Here is a 19,030-nt window from a genome sequence, read left to right on the forward strand (position 1 = left end):
GTCATTGTTTTTAACTGCTTCTTTATCTGCAATTTCATTTCCTTGGACACCAACATGTGCAGGCACCCACAAAAATACTACTGTAATCCCCATCATTTGAATTCTGTATATTGTTTGCATTATCTCCATTAAATTATCTGGTTTCTGAATGACTGTATTGTAAACTAGCCAATGATGAACATGAATCTGAACAAATAACTGATTTCACAGGTCTTATTTCTTCTATCCACTGTATTGCTAATAATAATGCAACCATTTCCCGTGTATAAACAGATAGCTCATCACTGATCCTTTTCCTTATTGATAGATGAAACTCTGGGACACGAGCAACACCTGACACGGCACTCCAGCAAAAAGCAGCAGGGCGCGTGGGTGACGTCACGGCCCCGGATAGTGACGCACACTAAGGAACCGGTAACCCATGCTCTTATACGCACCGGATGCCAGGCCATTGGCCAAACCATGACAAGTAGGAGGGGTCATAACCCTTCCTGCTACATAAACAATGAGGGTAGCGTAGAGGATTCCTTTTGAATTCCTGTGGTCTGAACTCCAAATAACGCTACACTGAAGATGCTACAATACTGCAAACTGAGTCAGCTAACCTGTAGCAGCTATCGCTAACTACAGCTAGCTGCTCTGCCCCTCAAGTCAACACAGTCTCCAGCTTACTGTTTGCTCTAATACTAGCACCTCCAACGAATGTTAGTTAGCTAGCTAGCACTAACAAGATAACGGGTATCTTTATTTTTCCACAACAGTCAGACACACCAGTTTTGTACTTAGCCTAGTTAACACATTGCCACAACTTCCTCGGGCCCCGAGATAAAACCAAAGTGAAAGGGGACTCACATACTTTACTGTGGCAGCTAGCAGCTTCTTGGCTTTTGGAAGCTGATGTTGCCGTTTCGTCGATGATAGAATTTAGCTGCTAGAAGCTAAAGCTAACAATCTAACGTGCTGCTCTTGGTCAAACTACGAGAAAGGAGTTTTTACTGTGTAACGAGTTCGCTCAATGAAATATGAATAACCAATCATAACTTGTTATAATTGATTATGAATATTTGGATCAGTTAAAGGTATAGCGGAGGATCTTTCCGAATTTTTTTTCAGCCAGCCAGAACTGAACTTTCTAGGCCAAGTGTGACCAGGCAAGGCATCGCTCCAAGCCCAGAGAGGGTCAAGGCAATCAGAGCTATGGATTCGCCCCAAAACATTAGTGAGTTGAGACGGGTGTTGGGGATGATGAATATTCGAAGTTTCGAATGCGCATGCGTCGCGCCTGAACGCGTTGTTGTCTTTGGAGCTCCATCGATTGATTTATAATTCTTGATTTCTCTTTAAACTCACTTACAACGAACATTTTCTACTTTTCCTCACCTCATAGTTACAACGCGGACTGTTGAGCAGACGTGTCTCAAGCCTAGTGATCCAACGCTGGATACTCTTATAGGTTACGTCCGTGGATCACGGCTGAACGCGTCTTCTCCGCACTCATTTACAAACAAACATTTTTTCGCCTATCGTGCGTCTACTCCACACCCGTACCACTAAAAAGACGGATTATATCCAAGACTTAAGCCATAAATTAGTATTAATATTGATAGCATCACTGGTAGCGTCGTTGCTAATTTAACTTACTGTCCATCTGTTAAAATGGCGAATATATCAGATGTAAGTAGTCTACCTTTTGGTGCAGGTGAGGACACATTTGAGCTGCACGCGGTACAGTCTGAGCTGGAAGCTGTTGAGAAACAGATCCACGACCTTTTAGTGAGAAAAGCCGAGCTGATAGACCGGCGTTTGGCTCTTGAAACATCACGCGCCGATGCTAACAAATCAGAGATTAACGTTACTAACCCGCTGACTCCGACTTCGTCTACTCCGTGCGTTTCTCAACATCGGTCCCGAGCGCCGAGGTCGCGATCAGCCATGGTCTCGTTCACTCCGGCTCCAACATGCCACCACGAAGCCTGGATATTTCCGCAGCGGAAGACGCGAGTCAGGTTTAGACCAAGAAAACTCTCTCCGACCCTCCCGGTTTTCAAGATATCCACACAAAACCGCTTCTCCCCTCTTCGCGAAACAGAACGCGATGCTGTGATCATCGGCGATTCCATCATTCGGCACGTACACGCTACGTTAAATAAAAGTAAGGTGCACAGTCACTGCTTTCCTGGTGCTCGTGTTTCTGAAATCGCTGCTCATGTTCCCGAGATTCTGAACGAGCGCGTCGGAACTGTGGTCTTGCACGCGGGAGTGAACGACATCAGGATGCGCCAGACGGAGGTTCTGATGAAAGACTTCAGGAATCTGATCGATACGGTACGCAGCACATCGCCTGATATAACGATCATTGTGTCAGGACCGCTTCCCACGTACCGACTAGGTCATGAAAAGTTTAGTAGATTATTCGCGCTAAATGAATGGTTAATATCATGGTGCAATGAGCAGAAACTGCTCTTTGTAAATAATTGGAATCTGTTTTGGGAGCGTCCTGGGCTTTACCGTGCCGATGGCTTACACCCAAGCAGATTCGGGTCGGATCTTCTGTCAGATAACATCTCCAAAATGTTAAATACCTTTTGACTAGTAACCAAAAGTCCAAATCATAGTCTCTGCTGCACCAATTTAACTGATATAAATACTAGTGTAGAACATTGCATAGAAACTGTGTCTATTCCTCGTTTAGTGAGATCAAATAATAAATCTACTGCAGGATCTAGAAAAAATCTAATTGTTATTAAACCAGAAAATGTTGCTATTAGTAATCAAAAACAATTTCTAAAGCTAGGTCTTCTAAACATTAGATCACTCACACCTAAGGCAGTTATTGTAAATGAAATAGTCACAGATAATAGCTTCGATGTACTTTGCCTTACTGAAACCTGGCTTAAACCAAATGATTATTTCGGTCTAAATGAGTCTACTCCATCAGGATACTCCTATAAGCACGAACCCCGTCTGATTGGTCGTGGCGGCGGTGTTGCAACAATCTATAGAGATATTCTCAATGTTACTCAGAAAACGGGCTATAAGTTTATTTCGTTTGAAGTACTTGTACTAAATGTTACGCTCTTAGATGTTAGAAAAACATCCCTATTATCTCTAGCCTTGGCTACCGTATAGACCGCCTGGGCCTTACGCTGATTTCCTAAAAGAGTTTGCAGATTTTCTCTCAGACCTATTAGTTAATTTCGATAAAGCATTAATTGTTGGAGACTTTAATATCCACGTAGATAATTCAAATGATGCGCTAGTGGCTGCGTTTACAGATTTATTAAATTCCTTTGGGATTAAGCAAAACGTTACCGGACCAACTCATCGTTTTAATCATACACTTGATTTAATTATATCACATGGAACCGATCCAACCGATATAGATATCATTCCACAAAGTGACGATGTCACTGACCATTACATGGTAACTTGCATATTACGTACTCCTGTAATATATCATGCTGCGCCGCGTTATCGACCAGGCAGAACAATCCTTCCATCCACCATAGATCATTTTTCAAATAGCTTATCTGATCTGTCTCAGCTGCTCAGTGAACCCAAACAAACAGATGAACTTGAGGAATTAACTAGCACTATGAGCACCATTCTCTCTGGTACATTGGATATTGTTGCACCCATTAGACTAAAAAAGGTCAGAGAGAAAATTAAAGCACCATGGTACAACAATACTACGCATGTTCTAAAGAGAAAAACCCGTAATTTGGAGCGTAAATGGAAAAAAAACTAACTTAGAGGTCTTTAGAATCGCATGGAAAGACAGTATGTCACGTTATAAAAAGGCCCTAAAAGAGGCCAGGGTTGAGCATCTCCGCAATCTAATAGAAAACAACCAAAACAATCCTAGGTTCTTATTTAACACCGTGGCTAGACTAACAAATAAACAGATGTCTCCTGAACAAAATATTCTGTTACAGTTTAGTAGTAATGATTTCATGAAGTTCTTCACTGAGAAAATAGAAAACATCAGAACCACAATTGTAAACGGTCAATCCTCAATCACACCTTATAATTCGGCCTCAATTATCACCCCGCAAGAACAATTACAGTGCTTTACAACTATAGAACAAAAAGAGTTAAATAAACTTATCATTTCATCTAAAACAACAACATGTTTATTAGATCCGATACCAACTAAACTATTGAAAGAAGTGTTACCTGTAGTGGAAGAGCCTCTCCTCAATATTATTAACTCATCTTTATCATTAGGTCATGTTCCAAGAACATTTAAACTGGCAGTTATAAAACCACTCATTAAGAAACCACAATTAGACCCAAATAACCTAGCAAATTATAGACCCATTTCAAATCTACCTTTTATGTCTAAAATACTAGAAAAAGTTGTGTCCTCTCAACTGGGCTCTTTCTTGCAAGAAAATTACATCTATGAAAAGTTTCAGTTTGGATTCAGGCCGCATCATAGCACTGAAACTGCGCTCGTTAAAATCACAAATGATTAACTTTTAGCTTCTGACCAAGGCTGTATCTCAATACTAGTTTTACTTGATCTTAGTGCTGCGTTCGATACTATAGATCACACAATACTCTTAGATCGACTACAAAATTATACTGGTGTTCAAGGACAAGCATTAAGCTGGTTTAGATCGTATTTATCTGACCGCTACCATTTTGTTTATCTAAATGGAGAAAAATCGATCATAACTCCAGTAAACTATGGAGTGCCGCAAGGATCTGTGTTAGGCCCTCTATTATTCTCAATATATAGGCTGCCACTTGGAAATATTATAAGGAAACATGGAATTAGTTTCCATTGTTATGCTGATGACACTCAAATATATATTTCATCACGGCCAGATGAAAACGCTAAATTATCCAAATTGACAGAGTGTGTTAAAGATATAAAAGATTGGATGACGCGCAATACTATAATTACTTTATAATTACTTAGGTAATACTTATTGGTTCAAAAAAACACCCACAAAACCTCTCACAATACAACTTTAACATAGTAGGATGTCCTGTTACTTCATCCTCTACAGTAAAAGACCTGGGTGTTATACTAGACTGCAACTTGTCTTTTGAAAATCATATTTCATATATTACAAAAACAGCCTTTTTCCACCTTAGAAACATTGCTAAGCTACGTAATATGCTATCAGTTTCTGATGCAGAAAAGCTAGTTCATGCATTCATGACCTCGAGACTAGATTACTGTAATGCTTTATTAGCTGGTTGTCCTGCATCCTCAATAAACAAGCTACAGTTAGTTCAAAATGCCGCCGCTAGAGTTCTAACTAGATCAAGAAAATATGATCATATAACACCAATTTTATCATCACTACATTGGTTACCTATAAAGTCACGTATGGTATTGCTACTGACTTATAAAGCCCTAAACGGCTTAGCTCCAGTCTATTTAACCGATCTTCTATCGCCCTATAATCCATCGCGCTCTTTAAGATCACTAAATTCGAGGCTTTTGGTCATACCTAGGATATCCAGATCCACCAAAGGAGGGAGAGCATTTTCACATTTAGCTCCAAAACTCTGGAATAGTCTTCCGGATACTGTTCGTTGCTCAGACTCGCTCTCCCAGTTTAAAACTAGATTAAAGACGCATCTCTTCAGCCAGGCATTTATATAATACTTTTAATCTTACAGTTAAATCCGACCTCTAGTTCATAAACGCCAGAGGAGAACTGGCCCCCGACTGAGCCCGGGTTCTCCCAAGGTTTTTTTTCTCCATTAGGTCACTTGATGGAGTTTTTCGGTTCCTTGCCACTGTTGCCTTTGGCTTGCTCAGTTGGGGATATTTGGGGATATTTAATTGAATTAATCAATCAACGATACCATTGATCAGCATTTCCAAACGTGGACATTCCACTAGAAACAAACATTGATGTATTGTTTTAATTTATTACTGTGAAGCTGCTTTGATACAACCTATGTTGTGAAAAGCGCTATATAAATAAACTTGACTTGACTTGATATGTGAACCTATAGGCTCCTCACTGTGCATAATGTTATTTTGGTCCTGCAAAATGAATATTAATAAAAGAAATCAAGCCACAATGTCTCACTTTTTTAGACATTTTTAATCAAAAATATTAATTTCTCTGACACTTGTTGCTGGCATGCAAAGATATTTTTTTTAGCTAGGACATACAAATGAGGAAAGATTACTGCTCTCTCTTTCCAGTAAGTTAGTGGATCATGAGTTCTGGGCAAATACGCATCGTTGAGGTATTTTTTCACTTCCACTGTGGCATCAGCTGTAGCATTGTGTGTCTCATATGTAGACCTATAAAATGTATATTCACACAATATTAGGCCTATATTATATTCACATGCTATTTTTAACATGATTGGCAGTTGTGATTGGGACATTAGGTTGTAGGGCATAGGGCTATGGACTTTCTAAACAGTGTCCCAAAAGATTGTAATTATATTTCAATTATAATTATATTTCAGACAATGCATACCTTGCTTAGATGGCCCAGCAGTGTCAGTAGCAGGTACAGGGGGAATGCCATCCTCTGCACCTGCAAAATGGCAGGATGAGTGCTCCTAAAATGGCGCATCATGGATGATGTATTGTTGCAGTAGGCTAGCTGCCGATCACAATACACACATCTCACTTTATTTGGGGTTTCTAAACGGAAATGCTCCCACACCACAGATGTACGGCATCTCTTCTGGGGAGCCTCCATTTTATCTATCTATCCAAATCTATGTATCTATGTTTCTATAATCTATCTATGTATCTAGATATGTATCTATCTATTAATCAAGCTGTCTAGATATATTTATATCTATGTATCTATTAATGTGTCACTATACTCTGTCTCTAGCCTATCAGTCAATGTGTTGTGTAAATTTAAATGTAAGCCTAAATAGCCTATAACTAATCAAATCGCACTATAAATGTCACTATATCATCAAAAATCCGCTATCTCAAAATCAAACTCCTCTCACAAAAACCCACGAGGTCAATATGCGTGGATTTCACTTTAATACAGATGTGCGATTGTGTGGTCTGTTCCCGACCGTGTCAATTAAACGCTGATTCGGCGGAAACACTTATTAGTGAAACACTTCGAGGCTTCGTTTGGCCATAGTCACCTGACATGGGTGTTTTAATTTGAATCACGCTTCGGATCAGTGTTTCGAAACATCTGCGCTTCGGGATCTCGCAAAGCTTCGGAACGACTGTTTCGCGTCAGCCATCCCTAACTGGATCTACAAGGTATGGACTGAGATTGTTATTCTGTGAACTTGAAAGAATGACACCATAGGAAGCAAACTGTATGCGATATTTATTAATTGAAGCCCAATAAAGAAAGACACTGTTTGCATCTTACATAGCCTTGCCACCCATCCCGGTTTTCCAGGGATTGTTCTCTTTTTTTGAGCGACAGTCCCGGGAAATTTATATTCTTTCCCGGGACACGAATTGTCCCGTTTTTTTTTTGTGAAAATGTATTTCTAAAGTAGTAATTTCCTGGTTTCAAATTAAACCGTTTCCTTCTACTGTTACTGTGTTTTCTTCATGGTTGTGTATCCAATCCTGTGTCCGGAATGTCAGGCGTTAACTTTTATTTGATTGGAAGCTCAACGTATATCGCCTAGCAACTGCCTGTGCTGTCGGTCGGTCGCAGCCGTCGCACGCATCCACATTCCACACACGTCCAGGATATCGCGTCCAGGATGAAACAGTTCCAGTTGCTAGCTAGCTTTTTTTAAACGTTCTATTTACTCAGTTTTGTGAAATGGGGGGAGAGACGGACGAGGAGGTGGTGCCCATGTCATGATCCAATCGGTTAATGGTTAATCGTGCATGCATGCATATATATACAGGGCTCTCAAGTGTCACGCATTGAGCGTGACAGTCACTCATTCGGTCTTTTGTCACGCACTCCCGCCACACATTGTATTTCTCACGCAGAAAAAAACTATGTATAATATATTTAATATGCCGCAGCGCCCAACATTTCTCTGGCCGTGCCGCTCTCGCTATGGAAACGGCAGGAATCAATCCGTCTCCCCTGGAATTCTTAGTCGAGCCTGCCACTTATCAGCCAATCAAAAAAAAGAAAGGGGCTACACAATAGCCAATCAGTAAATAGCACTATTGTATCTGGGTAAGATTTAACGCAACAACCAATGAAAAAAAGCATATCCTGGAATTATTCACTTGATTCTGCTACAGCGTCGTCTTCCGAAGTTTCGTTCACCCATAGAGGAAACCTCTCAAGCTCCGAGCATCACTTTGAGCACAGAGTAGTCATGATGATCTCCTGTTTTAATGTTACAACAAATTCACAGCTTGTTTGACACAAACATTGACAACTTGACTGCTGTTAGAGAATGTTTCCCAGATAATTAGCATCAGTTTTTCATGAGTGTCTGTAACTTAGTTAGCCAACAGTAGACAACACCTGCTCAGAACAAGTAGTCTAGGCCTAGTCATATTTTTGTTATCACACAATGACTGACATATTGTCACATTATAAACATCTCTCTCTCCAAATAGGCTTAATCATTTTATTAGCTCTAAATAAATGAAAGTATAGTCGATGTTATACACTACAGGCTAAACGTTTGAAAACATTACTATTTTTAATGTTTTTGAAAGAAGTTTCTTCTGTTCATCAAGCCTGCATTTATTTGATCAAAAATACAGAAAAAAACTCAATAATGTGATATATTACAATTTAAAATAATTGGTTTTCAATTTATTATACTTTAAATTATCATTTATTTCTGTGATCAAAGCTGAATTTTCAGCATCATTACTCCAGTCTTCAGTGTCACATGACATCCAGTCTATCACATGATCCTTTAGAAATCATTTTAATATTCTGATTTATTATGAGTGTTGGAAACAGTTCTGCTGCCTAATATATTTGATGAATAAAATATTAAAAAGAACTGGGCTGCGTTCTCCGAAACTACCTTAACGCTACGTCGTTCTTAAGTTGTACCTTAAGAAGTACCTTATCGTTAATACGTGTTTTCCGAAACCTTCTTAGTTAAGTATACCTTAAGTCATACGCTCGTAAGGTTGGTCTGGAGCGCTCTTAGCTATACCTTATCGCTGCTGACGGTTCATACCGCTAGTGGCCACCACTACGCAAAAAGCTTTTTTACACCGCAGTTTAATTACACATAGACAATTTTATATGAACATTTAATATAAAATCTGATTTAGTATTAAAATTAAATTTTTACTTTACTTTAAAATTGTACACATAAAATACTTAAGTTGTTATAGCCTACACCCAGTGTATGGAAGTGTTTTCATTAATAAAGTTTCCATACACTAATGGTTGTTAGCTTTTTTAATTACTATCCTAAGGCACATCAGCTGGCGAACCATTTGACAGAAAAGGCTTAGGAGTCTATATAAAGAAAGATGAGTTTACACAAACTTTATAGCTATGGCAGCGAGACAGCGAGTACTTGTTTTAAATCAAAGACGGCGCCGTCCGCGGAGACAGTTAGTGTATGTCAACTACATGGCTGGTGGATAATCAGCATACGTTGTGGAGAACATTAACACACTTATGGCCGTGACTCGTGAGGGTTTGGGGATTGCACTCTTGCTAAATTATAAACACATACTCATATTTATTTCTGCATGTACATATTTCAATGAGCCCCGATAAATGCAGTTTGTACTATTTCTAAAACGCTTCTTTATAAAGAACATTGTTTTCTCAATACTTTACCTATAGGGGAGAGTGGGGTGAGTTGTGCCAGTTTTTACTCAAAGTGACTTTAAAGTGAGGCCATGGCAGTAATGCCTTCAACTTAAGGATGTACATATATTTCAGGATGTGGTGCATCCCTGAGAACAATAACTTTGGATCTGAAATAAATTGTTTCAGAAATACAGCTCTTGGGAAAAAAGTGGTCTCATGGCACAACTTGCCCCTGGTGTGGGGGAAGTTGTGCCTTTGGGGGAATATGGGGGTAAATTGTGCCAGTAATTTCTGAAGTAAAACAGAACATTTTAATGTTATGAACCATAATGCTATATGAAAGCAAGATAAATTCAATACAAAATTACTAATTTAAAGTTTATTTTTATTGTCACCCTGGAATACCATAGCATGTGTTTTTCCTATATATGGTCAATTGCATGGATTTTGTATTGAACATAACTCATAACTCATAACTCAAGTCATAGAGACAAGGGGGTGGGCTCATTTTACTCAGACGACCAATAAGTCTCTCAGGATCATTGTGAAGCTATCAAGCTACACCCTAGCAACCATTTAGAGCACCATAGCAACACAATATATGATATTTGTGATATCATTTCAGGCAAAAAGGCTTTGGCAATAGATGCCTGTTGACATAGCGCTGTCTGTCAATTATGTAACATATAAGAATAAAGGGACTAGGCTAATTTCTAAACATCCTGACATAGGCCACTTAAAAATGGAATAAAACTTCTCTTTAATAACATAGTGCAAACTCAAAACTGAAATCAGTGTTAGCTAAATTAAACAAATAGCAGGCAGGCCTAAGTCAAACAATGATGAGGCATGCCCATCTCCTCACTTCTCAAGATTATCCCCTGTGAGAATGTAGGTCTAGGTGGTCTGGATCTGGCACAACTTAACCCAGGCCCTTTGGCACAAATCCCCCCAGACCCACAAGTTTGAAAAACTAGCATGATCCAGCAGTTAAGAGCTAACATCATGCTAACTGTATTAGACTCATTGTGTAGCCTACTAAAGCACTAAAACATGTGTGAAATGTTTTCAAACTTGTCTATAATTGTTCAGACACTACAATCAAAAAACCTTAATCATAGAAATTTTACTTTGAAAGGGAAAAAACAGTTTTTTGCACTAAAATATGCTTAACTCTCATGCCATGTGTCTCCCGTCTTTGGAGGACGAGTAAAAGTGATTGCTTTTCAAAATTATGTGGACACATGACCAATTTCTTCTATGGTTTTCCAGAAAAAAAGGGTGGAACTACTTCCCCCCTGGCACAAATCACCCCACTCTCCCCTACCGCTGTGAAGGAAAGAGCGCACAATCGATCATCGAGGCATCGATATCAACCTATTCAGCGCCTCCACCATGGACAGCGCCTGCTAAGGTCGAACTTAAAGGGGGGGTGAAATGCTATTTCATGCATACTGAGTTTTTTACACTGGTAAAGAGTTGGATTCCCATGCTAAACATGGACAAAGTTTCAAAAACTAAGTTTCACAAGTTTCGGAAAGTTTTTTTCGAGTATGGCTCTGTCGTAAGATAGGGCGGAATTTCCTTATATGGGTTCTAAGGGCACTTCTCCGGTAAGATCGCGGCCGCGCGCGCACTCGTAGACTAGAGCAAGAGTGAAAGCAGTTCGCCATCAAAGCGCCCTGCCCGGCTTTTGGGAAGCCAATGTCACCAAAGAAGTGTGTTTTTGGTTGCCAGGGCAAGACAACCCTGCACAGATTCCCAAAGAACCCAGCGTTAAGGCACCAGTGGATGGAGTTTGTTTTTCTGAGCATAAACGGAGTTGTGTAAGACTGTTGTTCCCTGCATTTGGACGATGATTGTTTTATAAACAAAGCCCAGATCGACGGATTTGCAGATGCACTCTTGCCTGTCTTCAAAACTTGAGAGCCCTGTATTATATATATAGGCTATGGATATATAATGCTATTTTGATTCACAAACATCAGTGTCTGGAATGAAACTGCAAATAAACATGTAGTGATTTTGTTTTCAGTAGGAAAAGTTGTTATAATGTTTTGTCTTTACTGATGTTTTTATTTAGCCCTTACTGCTTAATCATAATTTGATAAACGTACAGTATGACAGAATCTGAGTATTATATCACTGTATTTCTGGATATCCACATTTTCCTTTCTATAACACTTGTGGCTTTAAATGGTTTATATTGTGGAGTTTGGCTGATTGCCGATGCGATTGCATGTGCATTAACTGCTAATGATGTTTAATGCATCTGTGTTTGGTGTTTCTGGAGTTAATTCAGGCTGTAAAAGAACGTGAGCAGCTCATAAACACCAGCATCTCCTGATGAGCAGCGTCTTCAGTCTTCCGTCTGATTCCCGGTAAGATCATGTCGTCTCATGTGGGAATTATTGTGTCGTTGTGTTTCAGCCTTTATTCAAACGTTAGCACATGTTGTTCAGCTTGTTGACTCTCTAGTGTGCTTGATTATGTGTAGAAGAAACTAAAGAAATTAAGATGGAATTGTTTAAAGCAGGTTTGGAAGTTTTCTTTCAGGTCCTGTAGGAACTAGGGCTGGGCGGTATGACGGTATATATCGTTACCGCGGTAGAAAATGTCAACCGTAACAGATTTTTTTATTCCGTGATACCGCGACATGTAAATAAGTGGGCGTGGTTAACTCACGTGCAGCGTGCGTGAGACTGATACACTGAGATTTGTCAAAGAAACATGGAGAAAGCAGATCAAGAGGATCCACAATATCGTAGCGAATATAAATAACCTTAAATAATGTATAGTTATCTGCATCTTTCCCTCTCTTACGTATACTTTTTAAACAGGAAACTCGCATTCAGCATGACACGCGAGCGGTTGTCGTGGTAAACCTGCGAATCTGAGGCAAAATTACTAAATATGCAGCGCGAGTTATTTCTAACTCCAAACAATTGGCCACTGAACCAGCTGATAAAATCTTCATTTTATTCAATGTATGATTACAACTTGTCACTCAAATTAACCGATCACTTTTTACTGATGCAAAAGACGCGTGTGTCGGTGTTCACCGAGCTATGTAAAATAATGACGCAGTTACAAGGTGTGTATAATTTACACTACTTAGTCAACACTAACAGTAACAGTTTTCATACTGCTGTTCGCCAAGTCACTTATGAACTTGATGAACTTGACACTTCTGAACTTCTCTTGATTAAAGCTTTAGGTGACGGGTTGCCAGATATCACAAAAAGAGCAAAACAAGCCCTTTAAAACGCAGTATAATAAGCAGACATGGCAAAAAATATCCTACCAAATTAAAAGGAAGTAACTCATTTATTATGAATAGAATAGTTCAATATAAAATATTCAGATATTATAAACTGATTGATGAAGTAAAGCAATAACATGAGATGGAAAAATTATTCAGCAACACTTTATTTAAAGTTGAATTGCACCTATGAGTTGTATTTAATATCAATCAGTTGGGGGCAGTTCATCTAAAAGTTGATGAGAGTGTTTTGTTATCTATATTACACATATACAAAGCCCATTTTGTCTATTTTTCGAGAATAACTACATATATAAATAACTATATCGTGAAATATATCGTTACCGTGAAATAAAATTAGTCATACCGTGAAATAGAATTTTGGTCATACCGCCCACCCCTAGTAGGAACCACTTCCCATTTCAGGTTCTTGAGATTAATTTGATGATGATGTGATCAGCTCATAAACTTCATCTGTGTTGTAGTTTTATGTTCATTATGATTCCAGGGAAGATCATGAGATCATGAGTTTATATAGTCAACTATCTTTGTATTTCAGCCTCTGGTATCACTGTGATCATTTGCACTTAAACTAGTTTCCTTTAATTAACACTGAGTGTGATTTCAGTCAGTCAGCAACACAGATTTCCATTTCTTAAAGAAAACAGGCTTGCAGAGCAGCAGAAGAATCAATATTTAAGAAAGATCAGAGTATTTGTGCTTTCTCTCGCGATCATTCATGTGTTTCTGATTCTACTGGGGATATGAATAAACACTGAGTGAACTTTAAAAGTGAAAGCATCAGATATAAAGCGTTTTCAGATTCAGTCGTCGTAGTTGAGCCGAAGCGTTTGTGAAAGTTAGACTGGTTTTTCACTCAAACCACCATTGTTAGTTAATTGTGTCTTTAAAGGGGTCATATAATGGTACATGCACTTTTACAAGTTGATTGTACTGAAATGTGTGTTGGCAGTGCCTGTACACAACCATCCTATCATGATAAAAATCCATCCAGTGGTTTTGTTTTAATCTCCTTATATGTTTTCCCCTTCATTATATTGAGGCGTTCGATATTGTGATGTCACAATATCCAACGCCCCTCCCGCGATTGTGACTGACAGCCGTGTTTCAACACAAGACCCGCCCTGAGCGAGCTGTGACAGCTGTCGTCATAGTAGTCCGCCATTGTTGTTATGCTGGAGCAGAATGGCGTCTAAGCGATTGTGGTGTTCAGTTCTTAGATGTAATAAGGAACACAGCAGTCATTTTACTGTTCCGAGATCCGACCCGCTGAAGATGCAGTGGCTGAGTTGTGTTTTTGAAGGAAATATTCCCACCGATCAATCTAAATGCCATTATGTTTGCGCTAATCATTTCTCACCAGACTGCTTTTTAAACGAGTGTCAGTATAAAGCTGGGTTTGCTAAGAGGCTGCTACTGAAAAACGAATCTGTACTAACTATTCGTGTGCCTGCTGCAATTCCAGAAGAAGTAAGTATAACGTTTTATCAACCTGTATATTAATCTTTGCAAATCGCTTGCACTTTATGATGAATGTGGCTAATGTTTACACTCATTACTGCATCGTAGGGTACATTACGGCATGTTTTCTATGTAACGACGTTCTCAAAACAACTCATAATCCTATACTGTTTAATAATGAACAACGCGTTATGGTTAATGTGTTATAAAAACTGTGTACACAGGTGTTATAGTTAACGTTTTATTAACCTGTATATTAATCTTTGAGAAGCCTAACATTTACAAAAAAAGTTTTTCAGCATCAATCTGTCAACGAACTAACCTACACATAAGTAAAGCTAAACACATAGCATTTGTATCTCACTATTCTACCGTGCCAGTACATACAAAAATAGATCAAAATGACATTACGGCAACCAACCATTCAGAAACGTCCTGTCCGAGCCGTAATGGTGGAACTTCTTCGGGGCCGTCATCTTGTTCAGAGTCCGACTCAGGTTCAAATTGGTATGGTTGCAAAGACGATCCCCAGAAACTCCCGTTGCCATTCTTGTTCCAAAATATAACCTCAACTGTTGTCAAGGCAACGGTCCACGTGCGTTGTTTCAGAACGCCTCACAGCACAGAGGGGCGGAGTCAGCAAAGCTCATTATCATTTAAAGACACATGCACTGAAATGGCGTGCTGAAAACAGAGCTGTTTTTGACCAGGTAAAATGAGTGTTTTCTTACAATACTAATGAGAATTTTTAATTAAAGTATATTACAAACTTTTAATTTAGACCCTAAAGAAACATATTAGCTGGTACAAAAAGGCATTATATGACCCCTTTAAGGTAATTACAGTTTCACACGTTGGATCAAATAGTTTTCCTACATTAGATCCACAAGCTTTAAGATGTGTGTTTTTACAGTGAATGAAGAGCTCTTTAAACACGGCAGTGGAAACTTGTGAAACATCTGTCAGTCTGTGTGTTGCTCCACAAACTTCTGCTTTGACCTGCAGACGAAACACACACTCCTGTCAGTAACGTAAGTTCTTCAAGATTTACTCCCAGTTTAATAAACCATTGTACACTTGCAGCTGTGCTGGACTGAATATTCAGAACAACAGCATTCAGAATATTCTTGCTTCTGTGATATTGTTCAAATGGAGGATTTACAAACTTTAATCTTACATTTCACATATTTCAAGCTCTCTAACATTACACACATCTCCTCTAAAGCAAACTGAGGAAACTTTATTTCAACAGTCGCACAGAAAACAAGTTATGTCATATATTTTTCCCTAATGTTTTTAATAAATTAGTAAATAGTAATTTTATTTTTTTAAACTAATGACTGGTTTGTTATTTAGTGTTGCCTGTCAAGATTTCATGAAACAATGGCCAGCATCGACGGATCAAGTGGAGTAGATTATGAAGATGAATGGAGCCGTCAGACTGAAGAGTTTATCAGGAAACATGAGTTTGAAGCAGTAATAATTTTCAGTATCTTTTCAGGCACTGAGCTTCTGATCATGATCTTAACTCTGTTAGAGTTGTGTGGTCTTATCACATCTGATCACTCCACTCCAGTGTTTGTTTTTAATTTGATTCTTTCAGATCTCATTCAGATCATTTGTATATTAATAACGATTTCCATAAGGGATGTGAGTTATGCATTTTTGTATAGTTTTATTGTGGGTGTGTATTTTATGGCATGTGTTGCTTTTGAACGATATCTTCTGGTTTCTCCTCCTATCTGGTACAGATCTCATTCACTAAAGGTCTGCTGTGGCGTTTCTGTGATCATCTGGGTTGTTCCTCTGATCTTAACAGTCATAGACTTTAGCGAACTGACCATGCCGATCATCTGTTTAATCCCCTACCTGATAATCATTCTGTGTTTTGTTGGCACTTGTCGCGGTCTTTCACGCGCAATATCACTTACTCCTCTAAAGCGCAAACAAATTCTGGGAAGTTTGTTCGTGGTGCTTCTGACTTACACTTTTCTCATCCTCCCCTTTCTAATCATGATATCTACACTTGTTTTAGGAGTTCACAACAGTAAAGCATTTTTCATATTTTCTTGTCTTCTCCTGTTTCTGAACTCACTGGCTGACTGTGTATTGTACATATTCTTGAGGCCTGATGTTGGAGGGTTAATGAACTGCTGTTGTAGAACTGACACACATCAGTGTTCGACACACAGCTGGGACGAACACTCTCGAGACAGTAGAGCAGTGTTTGCCTGCTGTGTTTCAATGCAAAAGCCTGCGTCTCATTCACAGACCGCCTGCAGTTCAGTCTAAACATCTGCACGGCGTTCCCATTACCCTTCAAATTGCGAATTGAAAATACACCCAATGGAAACACGTCAATTTCGAAAAAACTAAGTTTATATACAAATATTAAGCAGAGCTTACATGGAAATCAGAAGAGGAGTTATTTGTAATATTGTTGTGTCTTTATAGAAGTGTTTCATAAATGTCTCATGTCGAGTCAGAGACTGTCCTGTATTCAGGAAACAGGAACACGAGTATTCTGGTGTTGATAAAGGGAACTTGAGCATTACTGACGGGACTGTGGAGGCTGGGAAACACTGGCTATAGCCTACAGAATAAATTAAAGGGGTGGTTGATTATGATTTCACTTTTCTAACTTTAGTTAGTGTGTAATGTTGCTGTTTGAGCATAAACAACATCTGCAAAGTTACAACACTCAAAGTTCAGAGCAAAGGGAGATATTTGCTTTTAAAGAAATAGCTTTTTAAGGACTACAGCAAACGGCTGGTAGAGACTACACAACATTAGTGACATCACCAACCCTGTAATTTACATAAACCCCGCCCCTGGGAATGAGATTTATAGATATGCTAATCAATGACTAGAAGATAACTACTCATAAGATACATAAATTCATCAACTAACCGTTTAGAAATGTCCTGTTGCTTCTACATGTTGTCACTTCTTCTTGAGTCTCTCCATCATTGTCTGACTCCAGTTTTGAACATAAACATTGACATTTCCAGTGCATGTGTGTGTGAGGTAAAAGGACACGAGCTCTTGAAGCTCCGCCCCCTGTGCCGGGAGCAGCAGCTCATTTGCATTTAAAGGGACACACACAAAAAGTGACAATTTTAACTTGCGATATAAAAATATCTGTGGGGCATTTTGAGCTAAAACTTCACACACACACTCTGGGGACATCAGAGACTTATTTTACATCTTGTGAAAAGGGCATTATACCCCTTTAAGAAATTAAGAATGACACACATACTCACAGCAGCCTAACTTATATATTTCTATATTTTAGGACAGATATGTTTGTAGAGGTTTATTTTAGGCACTGTTGTCAACACTGCTGTAGGTTACTGTAGTCACCCAATGCCAATAAACTAATTATTGTTTTGAAAATGTGAACTATTGCAGTTAATGCTTAACATTTAAACTTCATTACTTAAAAAAAAAATCCATTAAAAGTGGTGCGATTTGAGGGCGAGTACTAATATTTTCAGTTTCATTCCTTTTAATATTTTTATAAAATATGCATTATATGTACGTGTGTGAGTGTCTCAACTTTAAAACTTGCCTTCTCATCTTTCACACATTCATTCACACAGAACATACCTTAGTACTTCTTCAGATCAATATCTCCTCTGAATATCTGATCTGAGACGCAGCCGTATTGTTTCCTGAAGAGTTTCAAGAGTCTGAATGTTAAATGTAAAACTCAGATCTGATAAACTCCATCAGCTGCTCATTTAATCATCTCTGATTTATTAACACTGATTTCCATCAGCAGAACATTAGTGACTTTAACAGACGAACTGAAGCTGTTCAGAACAACAACAGATCAACACTTACTCAATACTCAATATCTACTGTTCACAAACACATCATAGTATACATTAAAGCAGAAGTTGCTAGAAGTTCAGTCATTCACACAAAATGTAAAATCACATTATTATTTGTGAGTTGATAATGAATGACATTCAGTGAATTAAACTGAGAGAATGTCACTTGTTTAAAATAGAAATGAAGGCATTGTAAATAAATGTGTATGAGTGTGTGTTTTCTATTCCTCCTAACACACAGAACATGATCTGCAGTTTTCATCTTTGTCCACTAGATGTCAGAAGTAGATTTGAGGTGAAACTCAAAGGCCTTTAGTTTCAGGATCAGAGACAGTGAAGAGAAATCAGAGAATCTGATCTGAAGCTCAATGAGGATCATCATGTGTCTCATATGAAGCAGAAAGAGACTCTCATCTGATCAGATTATATTACAGGATCAGTCACAGTCTCATTCCCCGTCTCATGGAACCATGTCTACTTCTGTAACCTGAGACTTTCCTCTCGGATGTGAGCTCACACTGCATCCTCTAGAGGGCGCTGTAGGGAACAAATGCCCTCCCGCCCAGCTGAGGGAATAATGACTGACGAGCACAAACGAGGACTCAACGGACTTAGATGCCAGAGTCATGCTGCGTCTCAATTCACCTACTTATAGGCCCACTACACCCTGGCTGAAAGTGTACTCTTTTTGTGAAGAAAAAGTAAATTCTTTTGAGTGTGTAGCAAAAAGTAGACAAGCTTTAAGACAAACTGTCACATCATACAAT

Source organism: Scardinius erythrophthalmus (genome assembly GCF_964197995.2).
Source record: "Scardinius erythrophthalmus genome assembly, chromosome: 17".
Lineage (NCBI taxonomy): Eukaryota > Metazoa > Chordata > Actinopteri > Cypriniformes > Leuciscidae > Scardinius > Scardinius erythrophthalmus.